The sequence below is a fragment of the Orcinus orca genome, chromosome 4 (assembly GCF_937001465.1).
Source record: "Orcinus orca chromosome 4, mOrcOrc1.1, whole genome shotgun sequence".
Classification (NCBI taxonomy): Eukaryota; Metazoa; Chordata; class Mammalia; order Artiodactyla; family Delphinidae; genus Orcinus; species Orcinus orca.
This window is the reverse complement of record NC_064562.1, coordinates 113,745,384-113,762,854: the sequence shown is the minus strand read 5'-3', so window position 1 is coordinate 113,762,854 and position 17,471 is coordinate 113,745,384. Positions and strand designations below refer to the sequence as shown.

The following is a 17,471-nucleotide window of genomic DNA, read 5'->3' as shown; positions in this document are numbered from 1 at the left end:
CGGGCGAGTTACTTAATGTGATGAATATCAGTTACCCTGTCTGTAATGTGGGAAGATGGCATCCTTTCTTACTCATGCAGTTGTGAGGACTAAATGAAATTATTTTCCGGTGCCTATGGTGCATAGGTGCTAATTAAATATTTTGTTTTTTCTTTGGATTAATCAAACTCGTTTGCTCATTGTTCCCTGAAGCCCCATGTTTGTTTTATAATATTCTAACTTCACATGCCATTTCTTCTTAATCCCCCCACCATCCCCCATTACAATGCCTTTCCCTTTCTTCTCCACCTTGGATCTTACCTGCTGTCTGAAATCTGGCCTGACTCCATCTTGCTTGTGAAGCCCTCTTCTCCATTCCAGACACAGGGCAGCATTCTCTGAAGGAGCCCTCAGAGGCCTGTGGGATTGAGGGCATCACTGGGAAAGCCCTCAGAGCATCAGATGAGGGAGATCCAGAAGGTCAGCATTGTCCAGGGGATAAGTGGTCCTCAGGATTATCAGAATGTAGAACCATATGGCTGCCAGGTCTGGGATCAGGGGCTATGTAAAACAATGGAGTAGGGCTCCAGGGATAAACAGAGAGAAAAATTATACTGGGAACCTTTAGTTGGAGTTCTGGTCCTTCCACATGTCATTTATTTTTTTTTAATGGATGCATTATATATGTTATTTGAGCATAAGTTTTTTCATCTTCAAAATGAAGTCCATACCTACTTTTTCATCCCTCTTATCCTCCATGAGAATATTAACTCCAAGAGGCAGGGACTGTATTTATTTTCAACTTACCTATTACATCCAGCTCATAGTATATTACCTGGCACCCAGTAGGCAAAATACATACTTGTTGAAAACTAAAATGAGTATAAAATAAGACAGCATAGATGTTAATGTCTGTAGACTTAAGGTATGACACAAATGGAATACATTTTGTTCTCACCACCTCCTACTGACCATAGCATCCACCTCTACGCCCAGTAGGTATGCAGTTTGTGTTGGCTGATAGGCCATACATCCTCTATGCAAGGTACAGCATACTGTGAGGCTGTTTAAATAAAAATTTGGAATCTTTTAGAGTGGGAGAACACCTGTTCTGTGTCAGACCATACCTCTAAATCTTGCCTTCAGGTTGTCTAATGTCTAATGCAGGTAGGTAACATGCATGCCTCTTACCTGCCTCCTTTGCACTCAGGGAAGACATTGCTAATTGATCATGATGCTTTCCCTCTGAGTCTGGATGTAGCTTCCACATTCTTTTAAAACTATTTTTACAGGCAGCTGCTACCAACTGATCAGAATTGATCAGAAGTCAACTTAACTTGAAGTCTATCTGCTATCCCTGGTCTTAACTGAAGAGAACTCTCTTTTTGCTTGTTTATTTTCCTGAAGATCTCCATTGACAGAATCTCCACCATCTCCTTTTGTCGACCATTTCTTTGTTTTCTTCTTTGGCCATCAGAAAGTTCTCATATCCAAATACAGTCTCTCCTGCTATAAAAATAAAGCTGTCCTGGGAATTCCCTGGGGACACGAATTCATGTTCGATCACAGGTAGGGGAACTAAGAACCCGTAGGCCGCATGGCACAGCCAGAAAAAATAGCTGTCCTTATCCTTCAACCCAAACAAATATTGCAAAGAAATGTGATTTGGCTTTGCTTTTAGGAAATAAGAGAAATATAAAAGGGGGAATGAATCAATCCACCTCAGTAAGATTACTGTAAAATTTATTAGAAACAAGCCCCTCCCCATACAAAGGCCACACCTAGAACACCAGATTCAACGGCCCAGTTTCTGTAACATGCTGCACGTAGCCACATTTTTTATCTTTTAAAGCACTTTACAAACACTTCTTAATTGATTTATTGCCCTGGAACCAGTTCAGAACACAGCAACAAGAGTGATTAAAAGACCAGAAGAACTGATTTATGGTGAAATATTAAGAATGGAATATGATCTGAAACTTGACCAAACAAAGATCCGTGGGCAGACATCTCAGCCACCCGTAGTTACCCAGCGGAGTGTGAACTCCAAAGCCAGAGACGAATTATTTCATTCTGCCATTAAGGGTTTCAAAAGAGAAAGCTGATTTTTTTTTTTTTGGTGGTATGCGGGCTTTTCACTGTTGTGGCCTCTCCTGCTGCGGAGCACAGGCTCCTGACGTGCAGGCTCAGCAGCCACGGCTCACGGGCCCAGCCGCTCAGCAGCATGTGGGATCCTCCTGGACCGGGGCACGAACCCGTGTCCCCTGCATTGGCAGGCGGACTCTCAACCACTGCGCCACCAAGGAAGCCCCAGATTGATTCTTTAACAGCTATGGCCTGTCCCAGAAAGCTGCAGACTCAAGGTTGCTGCAGGACCAAGGTTGGGAGCAGAGAATGACTCTCTTCTTCTGTCAAGCATAAAACCAAAGCCTCCTTCTATCCTACTGCTCCCATCCTCTTCTCTCCCACGGTCCATTGGTTTTCACATATGATTTTGGAAGACTTTACTATCTTTGTGTCTCTGGGAATAAACTGAGAATACGCAACACTCAACCTAAGGAAAATTACAATACGATCTTCTGTGGAGGATGCTCCCCATCAAAAAGATTGTTTATTGATTATAGGTACAAAAATGGGCATTTATGTGATGACTTCTTCCAGGTTTTTGGCAAGCAACTCTTCTCAGGTTTGTAGAAAACGTGTAATAATAAAATCAACGAAATAGCTCATGGATTCTTTATGTTTCAAAATTAACTTTTGCTTAATTTATTATTTTAAGAATGCATTTCTCTCAACTAAAGATAAATAATGTTTCTTAGCTTCAAATTATTCATTAATTTATAAATGCGTTCACCTAAAAAGCATTAAATGAGTATTTACTATGCACAATTTATGATTCAGCCAACTTGGAGAGAGAGAAATGTTTTGAAGAAATTAAAGGCATGACCCCTGTCTGCAAGGAACTAATTTAGAGACTAAAAGGGCAAGGAGTCCCAAACTCTTCTTGAGTGCCTTCTGTGGGGTTGAATTCTTCTCATTGGTGACTGAGGGCTGGAACTCTGGCCAGGGTGAAGTTTTGGGAATTGGGCCTGTGTGGGGAATTGTCCTGTCTATTTTTGCCAGATATAGCCAAGTGGAAATCAATGATACCGACCCAGGAGAAGTTGAACTTAAGAACCACTGGAGAAATGAACACTTTCAAATCCCAAAGCATAGGGTCTGCAAAAAGGGTTAGTTTGATGGAGTAAACAGGTTCAAAAGATGGGTGGATCTAGAAGGGAACCTGAGGACTTACAGGCAGAGGAGGGAGTCTCTGAAATGGAGCTGTGGTCATAGTGATAAGGGAAAGGTTGCTAAGGGGGATACAAGGGGGTGGGAGACAGAGAGGTAAACAATTGATTCAGGAGCAAAGGTTCAGAGCTGCCATCTCGCACAATGCGGGGGAGTCCCCTTCTTACAGTGTTTGATGTGAATCGTGTCTCTGGAGTTGGGGTAAGCAGAAACACTGGAAACATTATGACAGAGAGTTACAGGGGTGCAGAGGAGGAGACATGATTTTTTCAGAAGTGTTTGGGAAGAGGCTTGGAGGACATGGCATCTAAGCTAATTCATGATGAATTAGCTAGGAGAAGAGAGTGAAACAAATTTCAGACACAGGACAAAGCAGCTGCAAATGTAAGGGGGTCTGGGAGAGCATACATTTTCCTAAGCATGGTCTGTAGGGAACACTTGGGTGTGTAAGTAGGAGTGGTACAGAGAAGGCAGGGGAGAGGCAAGTTACTCTATGGAGATCCTCGAACAGCATGTTGGAGTGCAGACATCATTCCCCAGGCATGGGGAAGTCATTGCAGAATTACACAGGAAGCTATTTGATCAGAGAATGATTGAGAAATCTCGTACTGTCCAAGGTATAGAGGGTGGAGTTGGGGTGAGACCAGCAGTGGGAGACCAGTTAAGAGACTGTTGAAATAGTCCAGGCAAGGAGCAATGAGGGTCTGAACAACGTCACTGTAGTGGGAGGAAGAAGCAGCAGGGACAAGACCTCATGGCTCTTTCCCTCATACTTTTGCCTACGTCTGCTTCCTTTCTAATGAATCAGGTTGGATGTCTTTCACATTTATGCTATCGAGGTCACTGCTGGCTAGTACATGGAAATACCTGGAAATGTTTTATTTTTAACTTGCTTGGGCATAGAGGCTGACAAATATCTAGAACAACAGAACCTGCCATGTCCTTCATCATCTGGCAAAATGACTGCCTTATTAATAGCAGGAGCCAGTTCATAAGCCTTTACCGCATTTCTAACAAACAATTTTCCTTTCTCTGGGGTTGATAAATTTGATAAAAATTTAGAGTAGTGTGGAAAGGTTATGTGGAGCATATCCCACAGGTTGAGAACCAGATAGATTTTAAGGCATAGACTCTAATAATGTGTGATATTATAGGGAGCGAGACAGAAAAAATATTATGGCAAGTCCAAAGCACCATACCTACCACAATCTCCTGAGTTTAGAGCCCTCCCACCAGATATCTAATATATAAGATTGCAGTCCAATGCTATAAAAGGACTTATATAGTCTATTCTGAAAAACTGGTACTTCAATAATTAAGATAAGTGGAGGAACCAGGATATAAGAAAACATATAAAAAACCTTTAGAAGGTCAATGAAGCCTAGGGAGATAAAACTCAATAGTTCAGGGACAGAAATGAAATGGAGTTTTCTTTGTTTCAGATAGAAAATTACAAGGCGCTGTTTGAGGTTATAGCTGGAGTTGGAGTAGTCCCTTGTTGGAGTGCAATTTAACAAGCCAGCTGGGAATCTGACCCCATCTGCCTAAAGGAAACGGATAACTTTTTGCTGGCTCTTCACCATGATGAAAAGTGTCCCACTAGTAAGGGAACTTGGAAGGGGATGAAAAATTTCAGTGCCTTGTTTTGGGTGGTGAATACATTGGCAAAACTGACAAAACTGCACTGTTGGCCATCTCACTTCTTCAACACTTCACCCTTTCTAGTCCAGATCCTTAAAAAAAAAAAAAAAAAAAAAAAGAACAGATTGAGTATACATACTGTAAAGTGCAAGTGCTCAACCTTTGGCGCCTCTTTTGGGGTGATCACCAGGGTGACCAGTTGTCATACTTTGCCTGGAACTGAGGGGTTTCCTGGGATGTGGAACTGTCAGTGTTAGAACTGGGAAAGCCTCAGGCAAACCAGGATGGTTGGTCACACAATTCTGTCTTTGGTCATTATTGATTAATTTTGCTTGGTTTCTAACTTCATTCAATGGAGTCAGACATATGTACTTGTTTGTATCTGGCTTCCTTCATGCAACACCATATCTGTGTGAGTTCACTCTTATTATGGCAGGTAGCAGTTCTTTTTAAAATTTTTATTGCTGGTTAGTGTCCATGGTATGAATATATCGCAGTTTGCCCATTTTCCTGTTGAAAGGCATTTGGGTTCAGATACTTTCTGATGAGAATAATAAACACACTGACTGGCCTGCTTTTATTGTGAGTTTCCTCTAATTTGTAGGAATTAAGAGGAAGGATAAATTATATGCACATCTATAACCAAATAGGGGTTGGTGATTATTCCATTTCCTCAACACAGTTTCAGAGACTGTGCCAGGCACTAGGTAAAGAGATTAATTATTTGGTTTTCATGATGACCCTACCTCGTACCATAATAAAGCCCCATTTAACAGCTGAGAAAATTGAGGCACTGAGTGGTTAAATAACCAGTATGTGCCAGAGTTAGAATTTGAACCCAAGCCATCTGGCCCCTGTGCCTGATTTCTCAACACTTCGCTCAATGTTTCTTGCAGAAATGAGCAAAATCTTACTAGGATTCAGCTTTAGGTTTTCCTGAATATAATATTGCAATCTGCATGGCCTCCATAAATTTGGAAAATTGATGCTTTCCTGCCTACCCCAGGATTATAACTGACTGTAGACTCTAAAGTGATGGATACTCATAAGGAATTGAAAAATTTCTTCCAGTGGTACAATGGCCCAGCCATTCTGAAACCATTCAACTCAGATTGGGACTTGAACTCACATTCTTTTAACTGAGATCACGCACCTGGTCTCAGGACTTTATGAAGCTCAGGTCCTTGATGTCTCATCGCAGAAATAATTCAGTGAGAGATAAAGTGATAGGTAAGAAGTTGATTTATTTAGAGAGAAACACACTCCACAGAATGTGGGTCATCTGAGAAGATGAGAGGCCTTGGGAGAAACACACTCCACAGACAGAAAGTGGGCCACCTCAGAAGGTGAGAGCAGCCTCAGGGTATGGGGTTGTCAGTTTTTATAGGGGTGGGTAATTCCATAGGCTAATGAGTGGGAGGAGTATTCCAGCTGTTTTGGGGAAGGGGCGGTGATTTCCAGGAATTGGGCCACTGCCCACCTTTTTTTTTTTTTTTTCCGGTACTCGGGCCTCTCACTGTTGTGGCCTCTCCCGTTGCGGAGCACAGGCTCCGGATGCGCAGGCTCAGCGGCCATGGCTCACGGGCCCAGCCGCTCCGCGGCATGTGGGATCCTCCCGGACCGGGGCACGAACCCGTGCGCCCTGCATCAGCAGGCGGACTCTCAACCACTGCGCCACCAGGGAAGCCCCACTGCCCACTTTTGACCTTTATGGTAGGCCTTGGAACTGTCATGGTGCCTGAGGGTGTGTCATTTACCTTGCTGATGTGTTATAGTGAGTGTATACAGAGGCTCAAGGTCTAGTGGAAGTGGACTCATCCGCCATCTTGGACCTATTTGTTTGTAATCAGTTTATGTCATGTCCTTGGGCTACGTCATTCTTTTAAAGGTTGTGCCCAGCCCCCTTTCCTCCTGTTTCAATTTTACACTTTTAAACTAAGGATCTGCCTCACTTTTCCCCTGTTTTTATGGCTCTCTGATGTTCCATGAAGTTCTCTGTACTTGAAACATTATGACTGTCCTAGAGTTAAGGCGTTATCGAGTGTGTTCTGTGTTTCAAACAGTGGGATGCTCTGAAGGGCAAGACAATGACAGGAAGTGAAGATCCCGATTTTCTTAGCAGAAGAAAACTAGTTTCCTTCATCATGCTCCTCAGGAGCCTGGTAGCCCACAGACAGGAGGAAGTTTTGTCCCCAGGTCACTAGTGCCTGGGAGTCTGGAGAGAAAGGACGTGTGAGTATTTTGTGGAATGGAGTTAATCAGCGCCATCTTTAACTGAGTTGTTTTCCACCTCAGCCAAATGCTAAAGGTGAAGTGGGCAGATAACAGGAATAATAGCTTTATTTCAAGGGTGAGTCATTTCTAGCCTGAGGCACTAGAGCCAGATTTCGGTTTGACTGTATCACATTCTGCTTTAGCATAGAGATTAATTTCTGCCCTGGTGGGCTTGTGTGCTGAAATCGTTCTGTGAGATGTTTAGAGGTTTAATAATTAAAGCAGATGAAGATCTGTGACTAATTAAAGTTTCAAAGGACTGTGACTTTTAAAAAATTATTTATTTATTTTTTGGCTGCACCGTGCAGCAACCAGGGATTGAACCCATGCACCCTGCACTTGCAGCACAGAGTCTTAACCACTGGACCACCAGGGAAGTCCCAGGACTGTGACTTTTTTTTTTATTTTATTTTTATTTTTTTTCAGGACTGTGACTTTTAAACAAAGACCTGATGAACAGTAGGCTGTGACTTAAAAATCAACGTTCATCTCAAAAATCTTCTGAGTTCACACCTGCTTTGTCTGTTTCCCTCTCTTCTTAGCTTTCTCCTTCTTTCTTCTCTGACTCCTCTGTACTTCCTATTCCCTTCAATTTCTTCCACACTTCTCTGGCTCTCTCCTATATTCACAAATTGGCCGCATTGTATAACAAAAGCATTGAACCCAAGATACTGAGGGCAACCGTTGTGTTTTGTAGATGAGGACACTGGAGCATAGGCTAGGGAAGGGATTAGAAGTAGAGTCAGAATGGAAACTTGACTTTTGTGATTCACTGATCAATATTCTTATTCAGTATTTGCCAAAAGTATTTAAAATATTGATTATTTTATCTCACAATAAAATAGTATATGGCCTTTGCAAAATATGTTTTAAACTACAGAAAACTGTAAAGAAAAAAATAAAGTTCAACTACTATCCCTTCACTGAGAGATAACCATCAGTAACAATTTGGGTATATTTCCTTCCAGTCTTTTTTCCACTCAAATCAACAGAAAGTACAATATTTTAAAGAAATAGGATACTGTTATAGAGGCACATTGGACTCCTGACTTTTATGCTTAACCTCTTTAGCATTGTCTCATGGCATTAGATATTCTTGAAAATATCACTTTTTTCAAAATTGAAGTATAGTTAACTTACAGTGTTGCATTAGTTTCTGGTGAAATCATTCAGTAATCATTTGTAATACACACACACACACATATACACACATATATACAATATGAAATCATTCAGTAATACACACACACACACATACACACATATATGCAATATGAAAAAGAATATATGTATTTGTATACATATTATTTTTCATATTCTTTTCCTTTGTAGTTTATTATAAGATATTGAATATAATTCTCTGTGCTCTAGTAGGACCTTGTTGTTTATCTATTTTATATATAGTAGTTTGTATCTGCTAATCCCAGACTCCTAATTTATCCCTCCCCTTCCCCCTTTCCCCTTTGGTAACTGTAAATTTGTTTTCTTTTTTTTTGGCCACGCCAGATGGTGTGAGGGACTTTAGTTCCCCAACCAGGGATTGAACCCATGCCCTCAGCAGTGAAAGCTCAGAGTTCTCACCACTGGAGTGCCAGGGAATCCCTGTAAGTTTGTTTTCTATGTCTGTGAGTCTCTGTTTTGTAAATAAGTTCATTTGTATCATATTTTAGATTCCACATATAAGTGATATCATATGATATTTATCTTTCTCTGTCTGACTTACTTCACTTAGTATGATAATCTCTAGGTCCATCCATATTGCTGCAAATGGCATTATTTCATTCTTTTTTATGGTTGAGTACTATTCCATTGTACATATGTACCACATCTTCTTTATCCATTCGTCTGTCAATGGACGTTTAGGTTGCTTCCATGTCTTGGCTATTGCTGCTATGAACATTGGGGTGCATGTATCTTTTTGAATCATAGTTTTCTCCAGATATATACCCAGAAGTGGGATTGCTGGATCATATGGTAATTTTATTTTTAGTTTTTTAAGGAACCTCCATACTGTTCTCCATAGTGGCTATACCAATTTACATTCCCACCAACAGTGTAGGAAAGTTCCCTTTTCTCCACACCTTCTCCAACATTTATCATTTGTGGACTTTTTAGTGATGGCCATTCTGACCAGTATGAGGTGATACCTCATAGTAGTTTTGATTTGTGTTGCAAATATGACTTCTAATGAGAGCATGCTACTCCAATCTGTGCTGTACCATAGTTTGTATAATCATATGTGGAACTTATTGAATGAAATTCCCTGTTTTTGATTTAAAAGCAGACGAGTGGAAAAAAAAAAAAAAAAAGCAGACGAGTGAGACATTTTATATGCCCCAAAAGGGAGGGGCGAGATCAACAATCCTAAATGAGTTGCTTTTTGTTCAAAGCTCTCAATTGATTTCTCCCTCTGTGGGTCAGAGACTCTCATAAGGGAGAAAAGGATGGTTCTGTACCCTGATCGTGTTGATTTAATTACCATCTTTGTCTAGAGACTCCCTTCACTCTCTTATTCCCACACCAGTGGAGAATCCACTTCATTCTGTGCCTTTTTCCCTTGCTACCAATGTCATAATACAATCCAGTTGCTAGCTCCTGTCGCCTGCCTTATGTGGAGCACTCCCCACTTGTCCTCCCCATGCTGGCTTTGCTCAAAATCCTTCTGCAGCAGAAAAATTACCTGCTGGGCACTTGCCAAGCATTGCCAGAAAGGGCAAAGAAAAGCTTGTTCATTGCTTGAGGATGGTACTTTACAGTTTACCAATCCTTACCTGCCCTGGAAAGGTAGAGAGAAAATGTCTCAGAGGTCAATGGAGACTCACTCACAAGGCTGGAATCAACTAGTTTTTGGAATTGTTTTCCATTGCAAAGATGAGACAGTATATATAGCACAGGCTTTGATGGCAAACAGACCTCTGCTTGAATCATACCTTTGCTCTAACTTGTTGTGGGACACTGGAATTCATGGAAATTACTGGTGCCTCAGTTTCCTCATCTGCAACTCAGGAATAATCATAGGTCCTGACTCATAGGCTTGGGCAAGGATGAAAAAAGACATCATGCAACTGAAGAGTTCAGCACAGTGTCTGGAATGTCAAGGGGGTAACAAATGGTGGCAAAGACCATCACTTACCCTGCCCGCCTGGCTTGTTGTTTTCCACATGCAAGGTCAATGTTTATCTTCTCAATGAATAATAGAAAATGAAAATTAAAGTGATAGCCCTGAGATGATCTCTTGCATATATACATAAAATAAATCATACTTTGGTTTAAATTGCAGAATGAGAGCCTCATTATTAGAACTTGATGGGGAGCTGGAGATCAAGTTTGAGAACATCTTACTAAAGGTATTTTGAGCAAGGCACTTAAGTTTTTCTTTCCTAGATGCTTATATGCCTACGAAGCTCTATAGTTTCTGACTTTGAGGCCTGCGTCCTGCACACTGACTTTCCTGTTTCTGAGCCCGTTTCTGGGAAGCTGCCTGACCAAGCTTCCTGTTCCCATGGGAGCTGACCTGCTGCCCTTTGGCTTTGGAACCTGGTTGGAACTGTCACGTCCACTTAAGAGGATCAATGTGACCTTCATCCCACACCTGAGAGTGTTCTCTGTGAGCCAAGTATGGAGGTCCCCGGTACAGAAAATATGTTCTGTGCTGTGGAGAACAACTTAGAGTAATATCTGTTCATAAACACAGCCATTTCCTCTGAAAGTGGTGCATTAGCATGCTGGCTGGCCGCTCTGCTGCTCTTTCAGGCTGAATGGCAGCGAGGTGTGAATCACCTTCCAGGAGCACCTTGTGGCAATTTACTAATTACTTTTATAATGCTAGGTCAGCAATAAAGGTGGACTTTCTGCTCTGCTCTTTCTCCACAGCTGTAAGACAGGACAGACCATTTTTCAAATGAGTTGAAGCGCCCAGCCTGCCGGGCTTGGGAGGCCCTGAACACTGGCCCAGTTGCTTCTTGTTCCTTTCTCTTTGCATTTTCTCATCCCATGTCTGGGTTTTCATCCTCCATGGAGTTGGAAGGTGTTTTCTGGTTTCCTAGGGCTGTCGTAACAAAGCACCACAAACTAGATGGCTTAAAACAACAGAAATTTATTGCATCACAGTTCTGGAGGCTGGAACTTCAAGATTAAGGTGTCAGAAGGGCTGTGCTCTCTCTGAAGTCTCCAGGGGACACCCTGTTCCAGGCCTCTCTCTTAGCTTCTGTGGTTGCTGGCAATCCTTGACATTCACTGGCTTGTGGATGCACTACTCCAACCTCTGCCTCCATTGTCACATGGTGTTTTCTTTGTGTGTGTCTGTTTCCTCTTCTTATTAGGACACTGTTTCCAAATAAGGTCACAATGTAAGGTACTGGGGATAGGATTCCAACATATTATTTTGGGGTGGCCACAATTAAAATTATAACAGATGGTAACAAAGTGTACTTCATTGATGAAAGCTTGGGATCTTATTTCTAACTATTTATTAAGGAAATAAGTAGTTCTGGTTAGGAACTGCTTTAAGTGTTTGCTTTGCAGGTGGGAAGAGGGGGCCCAGCTCCAAGCTTATATTGGTTGTGTGTGCACATGTGTTTACAAGCATGTCCTCTGTGAGCAACTTTTGTTTGGCTGAACACAACTCTCTGAGTATCCTGACAGGATTATAGTGTTCCAATGAATAAAGAAATAGAGGCTACCCACCTCCTAATGGGGTCCCAAGACTCCTAGGCTACGGGCTCCCTTGTTCTGGTGGTACCTCTTCCATGATGAAACCCTGCTTCCAGCCTGAAGGGAAACATTTATAGGGTCATAATAAAATTCCCACAGAAAAGTTAAAACTCTAAAGTTAGTCATTTCAGAAAAGTCTTTTAACTAAACAGGGCAGCTTTGAAATTTAATGGAAACCTTGCAAGCTGTAATATAATGTGAAACACCTTTTTCCTTTTAGTAATTTCATGAAAAGTCAGGCATTTCTGTGGTGACTTTCATCTGAAGTGCCTCAAATGCCATGCTACTTTTATAAATTATGCTGTCTCTGGGGCTTCCGTATCCTGCCCGTGTTTCTTTCCAATTTCTGAATCTTACGGAGGTTCAACCCCCTCTGGGGTCCAGGTTGAAGGGCTCTGCGCAGTAAGGAATCTAGTTAAATGAGTTGTTTGAGGATTTTGAGAATTTCTCATTCCTAATTTATATCACAAGGAAATATTTAGCACAGTGGAAAGAAATATGGATTTGAAAGTAGCTGTGTGAATCTGGGCCTGAGTTTCCTCGACTGGAAAATGAAGCATTTGGACTTATGACTTCTCTGAGGTAGTCTTCTGAGTCTAAACTTCCAGGAGTCTATGGTTTGTGATGACTTTTCTAAATTGCTTCAAAAAGGTGATCAGGAAGTTAACCATGCTTTTAGGGAACCGTCTGTGAGTTGGCATCCTGCTCAGCTCTGTTGACAAAAATCTTCTGTTGCATGAAGGATTTTCTAGTAGTCGACGTCCATTTTCTTCAGGCTTGTTAATGTCCGTAGCACAGCAGTGACCTTGCAAAAGGAAACGGCCATTTTGCATTCTTTCTGCCGGCATTCTTGCTCCCTAAAGGCTGTCCCAGAGATTATTGATGAGGGCTATGGCCCAATGTGATCCCTAATATCTGGATAGCTCTTTATACTTTTCACAATGAATTCATGAACATTCATTTATTTAATCCCCACAATAGTCTGGAGACAAGCTAGACTGGCATTATTATTCTCAGTTGAGGAATGAGGAATCCAAGGAACGTTGAGCCTACATCACTTTAACAAGGTCACAGAAGAAATGAGTGGCAGAGGGAGGACTGGAATACGAATTTTCTGGCTTCTGGTTCAAGTTTTCTTCCACTCCATTACAGTTGAACTGAACTGTCCAGGTGGGGAAGAGAAAGACCTTAACATCTACACCCACTATGTGCTGGAAACTACGTTAGACTGGACTCAAACCACCATCTCTGTGATTTCAAAGACTAAATTCTTTCCATTACCTAATATTTCTTCCTTGACGACTGGAAACAAAATTTAAGTACCAAGTGCCATTATATGAAGTAGATCAAATTAGTTTGGTTTTATAAGCAGCTTGAACTCTCCTGATTGTGATGGGCTAGTGTGTTTAGGGATGCAAATAGCCCTGGGCTGGGTTCAGTTTCCTTGGTTTCCTCCAGGGAGATTCTATGGGTGATGAGTAGGGAGTGAGGGAAGCTGTACAGGGAGTGTGTTATTTCTACGTGGGAGATCACACTAGAAGATGTGAGAAGCCAGGAATGTCACTGCCCTCTCTCCTAAATGGCTGGTGTCATGTTCAGAGGTACAGTCTTCCCTTGGTATCTGGGGGATTGATTCCAGGACCCCCTGCAGATATCAAAACCAGCCGATGCTCAAGTCCCTTATAAAAAAATTGCACTTGCATATAACCTATGTAATCCTCCTGAGATATTTTAATGTCCATATCTCACCACACTTAAAGTCAGCCCTTCCTTTGGTCTGACTGCTTAGCAGCTTGGAATAAGAACTTTATGGTTCAAGCTAGTTTCAATTTGTTTCCTGTCATTTTTTTAAAAAAAATAATTATTTATTTTTGCTGTGTTGGGTCTTCGTTTCTGTGCCAGGGCTTTTTCTAGTTGTGGCAAGTGGGGGCCACTCTTCATCGTGGTACGTGGGCCTCTCACTATCGCGGCCTCTCTTGTTGCGGAGCACAAGCTCCAGGCTCAGTAGTTGTGGCTCATGGGCCTAGTTGCTCTGCGGCATGTGGGATCTTCCCAGACCAGGGCTCAAACCCGCGTCCCCTGCATTGGCAGGCAGATTCTCAACCACTGCGCCACCAGGGAAGCCCGGTTTTCTGTCATTTTTAACGGACAAAAATTCCTAACGAGTACTTGGAATGGCCAGAGGAGCTGAGAATTGGGTGTCTAAGGCATCATGTAGTGTAGGGGTCTCTGTGGAATGCAGTGAAGGTACATGACTAGCTTTGCCTAACTCAGAATGGGGGAAGCTGCCCTCCTTACACCAGACTAGCATTGCTGTTTTCTGGAGGGAGATGCAGTCAAGGATCAGGACCTCCCCGCTGTCCATTCCTAGACCAGCTAGTCTCATAAATGCGTGTCTGTATTCCTAAACAGGCACTTCCATTCCAAGGCATTTTTGTCCACTTTGACTCAGTACCTTTGTAGCTCTAGCCCCCCCCCAACCCCATCCCTCTGGCCCACATGTCCATAAAGACGTAGGAGCCTTTTATTCAGGGCATCCTTTCCATCTGTGCTGCATCCATCAGCCCTCGCCTGATACCATTCTGCGGGGAAAAATGGAGCACTGGGGAGCCGGCTTTTCTTTTTTGCCTCTTGCTTGCATTGTTGCAGTGGGTGAATAAAGGCTTGATTGCTGCTTTCAGTTTGGCTCCTAGTCCTAATTGACCACCTGGACACCTGGAAGCACAAAGCTTTAAATTCATTTCTCTGGATTCTTCTAAACATTATTATGCATAATTATCCAGACTGGCCAGGAGCATAGAAGCATAATGAGACTGGATCTCAAACTTCAATGCAGAATTTCAACCCCGGCTGTCCATTTTAAAATACTGATGCTCAGGTCCTATCCGAAACTGGTTATATCAGAATGTTTGTAAATGGAGCCAAAGCATGGTATTTTTAAAGCTCCTGGTGATTCTAATATTAGCCAAGGTTACGAACACTGCTTTTATGGACATCCAAATCATTAATCGGGGAAATTAATAGCATAGGTTCATGAGCTCTCCTTAACCTACTGGAAGAGAATCATATAGGGGTGGATACTGGGAATGTGAGTCCAGGTGGTTCTGATGCAGGTGGTAACTACTTTGGGAATGGTTGAAAAATACTGGTCCAGTATATGAGTGTATGTGTATGTGTGTATGTATAGTTATGCTTGTGTGTGTGTGTGCGTGTGTCTGTGTGTATGTACGTACATGTACTTGCTTGTTGGAAGGAAGTGAACAGGAAAAAAGAAAACAAAGAACCAAGAATCCAAAGAATAACCTCAAAAGAACTGTATATTCATCCAGCAATCCATCTATCTAGGTTGAGTGGCAATGTAGTGCAACGGTTAAGAGCATAGGATCTTATCAAAAACACCTGAATTCTGGCTATGCCAATCATTAGTTCTGTTTCCTTGGGCAAATTATGTAACCTCTCACAGCCTCAGTTTCTTCATCTAAGAAATGGAAACACATATACTACCTTCTTGCAGTTTGTCATCACATTTAAATAAATAGTATTTGTAAAGTATTTACCATGGTGCCCAGAACTGCCCTGTCTGATATGGTAGTCACTACCCAAGTGTGGCTACTGAGCTCCTAAGTGTGGCTAGTCTGAATTGAGATGTTCTGTAGATAGAAAACACACATTGGATTTTGAAGACTTAGAATGAAAAAAAAAAAAGCGAGAATTAAAAATTCTTATTAAGAATTTTAAAATACTGAAATTATAATATTTTGGATATGTTGGGTTGAAATGACAATATTTTAGACATATCGGGTTAAAATATATTATTGAAATAGTTTTACCCATTTCTTTTTACTTTTTTAAATGTAGCTACCAAAATATTTAAAAATAACATGTATGGCTTACATTATATTTCTGTTTAACAGTGTTGGCCTAGAACACAGTAAACTCTCAGTGAATGTTAAGTGTATAATTGTTATTGGTATTGTTTTATTTATTTAATTCAAAAGCAGCTAGTGAACACTTGCTGTGAGAGATATGAACATCAATCATTGATCAGATGAGTGCGTAGCATCTAGTTAAGGCAAACAAAGTAATCAGGAGTGTGTGGGACTTGATTCCTCGTAGGACTCTGGGGTGTGTGTGATATAGTCCAATCAATGCAAGATGAGATGCAGAATCATTCCTAGGACCTTACAAATTGTGGTGATTGCCTCAGATACCCCAAAGTATATACACTGTTTAATGACAAGAAAGTGTCTCAGAGAGGATGCTAGAATTGAAGAACTTCATAGCCCTGTCAGACTATTTAAAGAAACTTGATTTTAATACACATCATGTAGCCCATCATTCCTCTCCCTTTCCTCACATTACAAAGAAAGGAATCAATGCTTATTAGGGTAGTGGTACTAATAGTATTCCTCCCTGCCCCAATTCATATCTACCTGGACCCTTAGAATACGGGTTTATTTGGAAATAGGGTCTTTGCAGATGTAATAAGTTAACATGAGGTCACACTGGATTAGCATGGGCTCTAATACAATGACAGGTGTCCTTGCAAGAAGAGAAAACAGAGACATAAGCAAACACAGGGAGAATACAAGAGAAGATGGAGGCAGAGATTGGAGTCATGCAGCTGCAAGCCAAGGAAGGCCAAAGCTTACTGACAACCAACAGAAGCTTGAAGAAGCAAGGATGGATACTCCCCTAGAGCATTTGGAAGTAGCCTGGTCCTGCTCACACCTTGATTTCAGACTTCTGGCCTCTAGAGCTGTGAGAGAATAAACTTCTGTTGTTATAAGCCACCTGTTTGTGGCAATTTGTTATGACTGCTCTAAGAAGCTAATACACTGAATATTACTTGAGCCAGTCTTGGTCTTCTTAACACTTTGTAAGACATATTAGCATTTTTTGGAGGACTCACTCCTGGGTCCTGGGAGAAGCTGATGGGGCTGTATCATGCTGACAGTCTGAGCAAAAGTAGAGACTGGTGCTGGGAGAGACAAAGGTGTATCAAAACAATGTAGGGAGTTTCCAGAATGAGGAGGAAGGGGCAAGCTAAATGTCAAAGCCAGAAAACAGTGCCAAGGATCAATATAAAGTGAAGAGAAATGGATCAAAAACTGATTAAACAGTGGCAAGCAGAGAGTAAGATGGGTCAGGATAGAGAACTTAGGAAAAAGGCTGACATCACTTACATCAGTAAGGAGGCAGAGTCCCATTTCTGTGTTGGGCCAAGTGTGTGGCAGGGCTATGGTCTTTAAGACAGAAACTTGGAGTCAGCATTTCTTCCACTGAGATATGACTACATCTGGACACATGGGGATGTGACAGGAGTTATGTAAAACTGCAGAACAAGCATGGGGCATCTCTTTCTATAATTGTAATAAAAAAGCAAACGTGTTTAGGAGTATAGTGCAAAATTTCTATGAATGTATAACCTAAAATATGAGACTTGGAAGCTTCTTTTGTGTGTATGGTAATAACTTCAGGCTATCTTTAGAGCTGCCCAGCTATACACAACCACTTCTGTGTGCTGCTATAAGCACCTCCACAGCTGGAAAGTTGAGATAGATATATATTCC

At 41.6% G+C, this 17,471-nt stretch overlaps 1 long non-coding RNA gene across 2 annotated transcripts in view; it reads left to right on the top strand.

Moving 5' to 3' along the window:
* The window catches only part of LOC117197713 (uncharacterized), an 83,741-nt gene that overhangs the window by 47,950 nt on the left and 18,320 nt on the right, over positions 1–17,471 (top strand). Inside the window, exon 4 of one of the 2 annotated variants that reach the window (XR_007476841.1) lies at positions 8,692–8,789. The exons of the other annotated variant lie outside the window; for it this stretch is intronic. This is a non-coding gene — a long non-coding RNA (uncharacterized LOC117197713). The remainder of the gene's footprint in view (positions 1–8,691; positions 8,790–17,471) is intronic. 2 annotated transcript variants of the gene reach the window in all.